This window comes from Labrus mixtus, chromosome 23 (assembly GCF_963584025.1).
Source record: "Labrus mixtus chromosome 23, fLabMix1.1, whole genome shotgun sequence".
Classification (NCBI taxonomy): Eukaryota; Metazoa; Chordata; class Actinopteri; order Labriformes; family Labridae; genus Labrus; species Labrus mixtus.
In genome coordinates this window covers 3206592-3214163 of record NC_083634.1, presented here as the reverse complement: position 1 = coordinate 3214163, position 7572 = coordinate 3206592, and positions in this window count along the sequence as shown.

Here is a 7572-nt window from a genome sequence, read left to right as displayed (position 1 = left end):
CTCCTTTGGGATGTTGCATGGGAAAACAATTCCTTTGTAGCAAGATATTTGTCAGAGTAGAAAGAGGAGATGTAAGCAATAATCAGAGAATTAAATTGCCACAGTAAATCAAGACTCTCTGCCTCTTAAGAATGTTAAACACTTAGCAGACGAGCGTGTTAGTTCACAGCAGCTCGACGCTGTGACAGATTTTTATTAAGAGTCTAGTTCTCGAAATAAGATCGCTGGGAGAAAAAAAGTCCTTGAAATTCTAGTCGGGTAGAGACAAAGGCGAGCCGTCGGTAATTCATTTCTTTTCTCTCCGAGCTCCCCCATCTCCATCTGAAGGAGCTCGTCTGAGTGAAGTGACCCCCGCTTTTCAATAAGCGTGACTGTAAATGTGTGATTCAGAATCGCAGCCTTATCAGCTTCCCTGAGACTAAAATAGGGTCCATCACTCTGCCTGCTTAATGCTCACACCCGACACCTTCAGGGACAGTCCTGGAAGTTTGTCACTGCTTGTCAGGTCTTCCATCAAATCCCCCGGAGGGGCGTGGAGCTAAAAAACTATATTTCTTTCTTCTTTTCAAACCCTATTGTAAGTCTGTGATGATAAGAGAGCATGACAGGTCAGGATGCTTTTTTATTAGTCGTACTTCCCTGTTGGAGGGGGGGGAAGTCTTATTTTATGAGTGACACTTCAATGACCCTGTGTGTGTGATCGATTGAAGCGCTGCAAACATTCTTTCAGAGCAGTGCCAACAAGAGGAATCAATAATTTGTAACAAGTACCCGATGAAAGCGAGGACGACAAGCTTTCCTCGACACCTTGGTGTGACCTCTTAGCATACAGTATTTTTCTCTTTTCTATTATCTTTTTGTGAGTTTGTAATGAGGCCAAAAGATGGGTAAGGACGGTTGGTGGGGGGGGGAGCACACAATCACAGCGGCGCTATCATCTGCTTTGCATTTCATCCATGATTGAGGCTGAACTGCTGCAGACCCAATAGAGAAAATCTCGGCCTTTGACTTGAGTGGTTTGTTTTTGTGCTGCTGCAGGAAACGGCTTGATCCACTCATCTCACTGATGTCGCCTTCTCTCCTCCACCAATAGTTTTTTTGACTCAGACTCTGCAGCTGGAAGTTAGCCGGAGTGAATAAAAGACAAATATGCAATTGGCGTCATGACAAATGGAAACCTCCACAAAAAAACATGGAGAGTATGCTAAAACATTTCTGCTCCAAAAAAGGACAGTCAAATAGAATCCTTCAAACCCAGTGTTCAGATCATCTCTTAAATGATGTGAAAGTCAAACAATTCAGCGTATTATCTCGCGTTATTTTGTAATTACTGAAGGAACTCCTTGGTCTCGCGGCTCAAGCCATCCAGCAGTGCTGCCTAAGAACGCAGCCTCTGGGCGTTGAAGGACGAGGGAGCACTGAGCCGTACTGGAATGGTACACAAACATGTTTCAAGGTTAGGCACGGTTTATACAACAATGTTCAGCTGAATAATGGTAACCTTTTGTTACATTATGGCTGTTTTTTAACATGCCGTTTTGGGTGACTAAAAACACAAATTGGGACGATCAGCCTGGATAAGTCGGAAGAGCCAAAAAGACCAACTCAAAATTTTGATGACCAAGTGCAAGTCCAACAACGTCTTAATGCACCAGAGCAAAACTAAGGAAGCCGGTTTTAGGGATTTTGGAAGGAAGCAGTGGTGAAACATAAGAATCAAATATCACAGAGCACCTTCAGAGGAAAGACTAGAAAGACCCCTCAGACACTTTCATAAATTCAGTGTCTCCCTCTCCCTCTCAGTTGGAGTCTGATCTTCTGCTCAACTCATGTAGAAGACATAACGGGGGCATAACCGACTTGTCTGGGAACTGCTTCATGTCTTAAAAGAAGGTTAGGATAGGGAATTAGCAGGATAATAGAGGATCGTTTCCAGCCCAGCAATGAGTAGCTTCTACGCTCTTCAAAATCCATCCTAGAAGTCCATCATAGACACAGACTGGGACCAAGCCGTGTTTCAAAAGCCAACAGGATGATGACCCTATGGTTCAGCAAAAAGAAAGTGAGAGGTGTTGTACTGGATGGCATGCAGTGTGAGATGGAAATGCATGCAGAATTTTGATTTATTCTGTGAAATAACTTTAATCAGGCTTGCCTGGCACAGGCTGATTGCTGAAAAATGCTATACCTTGACTTACTCAAAAATCAAATGGATACTACTTTTTGAATCTCGGAAAGTGGAAAAAGAATGAGAAATAAAACCCTGTTGTTCTCCTTTTTGACACCTGTACCCCGTGGCAGTAGATTAAGGCATTAAGAAGAAGTTAATGTCGTCACTGATGGTCTTGTTTGCTTTTATAGTTCATGTGAAGACATCAGCTTTATTTCCTTGTCTGTTTCAAGAACAGAAAAACTTTTTTCCCCACAGGAGCTTTAAGCTTTTATCAGCTGCAGGTCAAGGCTCAAGTGATTTATCTTCTGATGAAAAAGGGTCAGTAATCGCAGCATGATGAATCAGACGGGGAAAGTCGTGACTGTAAAATCAGTTCAGCAAGGGAGAGTCGGTGACTGCCAATTTTCAAATCAATGGCGGCTCTAAAAACACTTCAGTAGTGGTGGTAACATAACAAGAGTTATTTGTTAGAAAGTGAAAACACATCGATGTGGAGAAGGCCTTCTTTTATTTTACTCCTGGAACATTTTTTATTGACATACATTATTCATTGATTTGTCTCTTCAACCTACATGCTATACAGTAAGGAGCTTTATACCGAGGCATAATTGATCTGCTACTAAATGTCAAAGTCTGCGAGGAATCTGCATGGTAAATATATTGGAAAAAGGGCGAGACAGAAAACATCTTTGCCCGAGTTTAGAATTTAGCTTCTGAAGAAGAAGGCAGAGAATCTTGCATCATGTAACATTTTACATGTGGGAGAATCTTTGTTTTTCCACACAATGTAGGAGGATAAGTACATGATGCATGTACCTGAACATGTATCATTACAATCCTACAGCCTTAGCCCTAATTTCCACATACTCCATGCGCGCCATGATCCGTCGGTAGTTCGCTGCTCGCAGCTCTAGTCAATCATTGTGTTTCCACAGCGAGCGAGCGCCGCTCTGTTCCATTTCAAATCCACTGCGGGTCGATTTTTGACGGAGTACGCTGCAGGCACGTGTCAAGCTGGACACAATATGAAAACTTGGACAGGAAGTCAGACAAGGAAACGCACAGAGCATCCGGTCAATTTCAAAATAAAACACAATATACAGACAGGACAACAAAAACCATCCTCAGAAAAACAAAGCAACATGTTTGCACGTTTTTCTCTTTATTCCCGCGGGATCATGTAGTTCTCCTGTGATGTGTGTGCTGATCCAGTGTGGCAGGTCGCGCACCGTCCAACGGAGCAAAAACGTAGCGCTGACGGACCGCGGCACGCACTGAGTATGTGGGGATTGGGGGTTTGATACTCTATCTTTCTATGTACAATGACTACCTGAATCTGATTCAGCGTTTACTCTCATTTACATCCACACACTAAGGTCATCTCAGATTTTTTCACAAAGGTCACTGTCGTCCGCTGCAGATGTTACATCTTCTCACGTTATCACACACGCCTCTGTGGAAGCCTCTGATGAGCAAAGTGTGGAACAAACAAAGACGTGTCCGCACTGAATATGCATGAAGGCTGCACGCTGAGTTCCGGATGCATTGGTGTCGATGATTTCCTCCTGAGTCATTATCATAAACTGTGATTTATTGCAGTAGTAGCACGGCTGCAGCACGACACGATTACCCAAAGCAGTGGCACATAATATCCTAACCTGCATAATCAGAATCTCCCCCAAGAAGCAATATTACCCGAGATGTTCTGATGCTTCGGTGTTGTTTCAATTCCGTGCTCTACCTGGAGTCTGCAAGGGGAGAAACGCCTGTCAATTTTCATATCGCCTCTTGATTTATTTTGAGCCGTTATTAAAGTTCACCTCCCTCTGAGAATCTCCATAATGATCTCCCTTACACTGGTATATATACGAGGCACACAGACTGCCTGGGCCTACCAGCACGTCAGTTATTAAATCTGTGGCGCTCTGAATTTACTCAAAGGCATGTATGATTAATGAAGGTAAGACAATCCAGTACAATATTCCAGCCTGTTTCACAACTTCACAAGCCGCAGTGTCTGAGCTCTGACAACGAGGAGCGGACCGCTGAGAGAAGATGTTTCTCTCATCTAATCGAGAGCGCCTGAAGTCACAGCGAGTACTTTTGTTCATCGTGCGGAAGGTGCTGCTACATCATTCAACACCAGGACGCCATTATTGTATCAATAATGGTGCTTCTTGTCGAGAGGTGGTAAGCATCCTGACCCCTGACACACCACCATCTGGCTCTTTCAGCGCCATCAAGGAAGACGCTACCAGCTTTTGACTATTATGAGAGTGCATTTAAAGCTGACTCACTTAAGAGACAAAGATACACATTCAGACGACATATAGAGTGCCACTTACACGCAGTAGTGATTCTAGAGTCTGTTTTGGGACCAAGGCAAATATTTACAGGGGCCCCTCTGACTGTTGGGGTGCATATTCAACTTGGTCACAGTCAGCGAAACACACACACACACGGAGATTTGTGTTTTGATTTGATTGCACTGCTACCTATGTTCACTAACGCTAAATGTAAAAGAAAAAACGTGCCATGATGAAAAGCTAGCCAAAGTTTTGCTATTTAAGTGTCTCTCAAGCTTAGGGTTTGTCAGCTCTCATGGGGCCCCCTACTGGCCTGAGGCCCCAAGCAATCGCCTGCCCTGCCAGTTGACAAACAGCACCTCTGCTTACAGGGTAAATAAAGGGGATTAAGGGAAAGGCAGCTAATGGACAAGTACCTTTTGTTTTTGCCAGCATTATTTTCATTACACTTACTCATGAAAATGATTACAACCTGAGCACCAAGAGTCAAGGACCCTGATGAAACTGAAGGATTTTTTACTATTATTCAGCCTCTCCTTGTTGAGGTTTTTTGCATGTTAGGAAGATAAAGGGTGTTGGAAAACTAACAATACTTTGCTCAGGCTTTCAAAGTAGTGAAATTCAACATTTCGTATGGGTCTTGCAAATGATTTGACTAAGCATTGCTACAGCTCCATCACATCTTGCATTCATCTAAATGGATGTAAACTGATAGGCTTATGTATAATGGAAAGACCAACAAAAAAGCCGCTTGGAGCTATTGCTAAAATACAAGGATGATGCCATTGGTGTGTCTTTTTGTACTCAAGGTTGTTCATGGTAAATGGACTCGAGTTTGTATAGCGCTTTTCTAGTCTTCTGATGACTCAAAGTGCTTTTATACTGCAGGTCACACCTACACATTCACACACTGATGGCAGAGGCTGCTGTGTAAAGTGACCATCAGAAGCAACTTACCCCACACACACATTCATTTACCTAAGGCTAAGCAAAGTGAGCGGTCTTGCAAAAGGACACATTGGACATGTGACTGCAGGAGCTGGGGATCGAACCCGAATCTTCCAACTGATCCACAGACCCATGTCATGCTTGAAAGAAAACACATTGACAACTGATAAATGTTCTCTAAGTACTGAGTTTTGTCACACATGGCGTCTCTTTGGAGGTAAGCCAAAGTTTTTGTAATGCAAACATAGCCGACTGGCCGACTCTTCACATCTAAAAAGAGTCCTCCACAAACCATCCTGAAAGATTTTGATTATATCAGAATTAAACCCACATTTCAGTGACTATGAATTGTTAACAGACACATTTGGCAAAAATATGCAGATATTTTATTTTATATATATATATTTTTTTACAATTTCAAGTTTCATGAAAAAAAGTGTCCAAGACGTTTGACACATTACCGACTGTAGAAGACAGGATTGACTATTGACCATATTCCCACGGTGGCATGTTGCAGTGAAGTCACACTTTGGGTTGTCATATTAAAGTTCCAAAGCAGAGAAAATGTTTAATAAGAGAGTTCACCAACAATAGTGAATAGATTAACTGCATGTTTATTTTCCACAAAACAGGTACTTGATGATTTTTTAGTTAAGAGACAAAAAAAACTTGCACATGTAAAATGTGCAAAGACCAATTTGTCCACAGGGGGGCGCCAAATTCAACTCAAACCAAAACTGCCTGATAAGAGCTTTAACACAATAATAATGCGCTGATGGCGGAAAAGGGTGTGTGCTCAGACCCCAGATAGTGCAAACAACACACACAATCAAAGTGTGCTCCAAAGATTTGTGACATAATCTTGAGATACGGTGATAATTTAATTCTGGACAGATTTGCGGAAAACACCCGAGAGTAGCAGCTTTAACTTCCCTCTGTGAAAGCGATTTAAGTCTGCGGTGGCGGGGGAAATGCAGCTGCACTGAACATGACTATAAAATGCTGAAAACTGACTTTTTTTTCCTTCTGCTGCTTCTCTGCCAGTCATCTCTCAGCAAGACTTCAACCCTGGGGGGAGAGAGGCAAAATTAGGCAATACACAAACGTTCAGAACTACATATCTGCCATCGCTGGGCTCTTTCTGAAAAACGGTCTGTGTGCCCAGGAGGCCGGCGTAGCTCTGACTGGGACATAAACAGATGAAAACATCAAGTCTCCCTTCCCCCAACCCCCCCCCCCACACCTATCTTTAACGCAGGCTGCAAGTCGTAGCCATGGATACTTTGTCACTCCTCGGTCAATAAAGCCCGAGCCCCCTGTGGCGCACCACTCTGTCACCTTTTAATTACAAACGTTTAATATTTAAACAGAATTGAGGGAAAAAGTTCAAGTCGAGACGGAAAGAAACAAGAACTTTTTAATGTACTCTCTTCATTTCTGCAGAATGCTCTCGCTACTCCATCTTCTCTCCTTTTTAGCAAAAACTTTCTCCTTCTTATCTTCACACTTTCTGCTACTTTATCCCTCACCACCCTCCTCCTCTCATATTCTCATCTTTGTCACCCTCCTTCCATCCTGACGTCAGAATCTCTCTTTGCTTTGGCTGCCTCGGACTCTCGGCAATAAGATCGCAAAGCAACAACAAACAGACACGTCTTTGCAGACGAGCATTTTGGGGAAGAAAGTATGGCCGCTCACCTGCATCCATCAACGTCACTGTGCACAGTTGGTGAGTCCCCGCCAGCATCCTGACATCACAGCAGGAGATACAAATGGATGTGACACTCTCGTTCCTTTTCTCTCTCTTTTGCTTGCGTGCCTCCTAAGCTGCCACATTTCCCAAAATACAGTGAGTATCTCTCACAGCAGATCTATTTTCAGACTTTTAACCTACAGCCTTTTTAGAGATGTGAGCTTTTAGTTCCGTCTTGGATATCTCTGACATTTGGCAATTCATTTGGTGGCAGGGACCATAATGTCACATATCTCGCTTCTACAGTCTGATGAAGTTACAGTATGTGAATATTTGGATTCTGACTGCGGGGGATAATGGTGTGACCTTCAGGTATAATAAGGTTTGATTCTCATAAGAGCAAATTAATGTTCAGACAAGAGGCTGGAGAGCAGTGTGTGGGATGAGGTAGA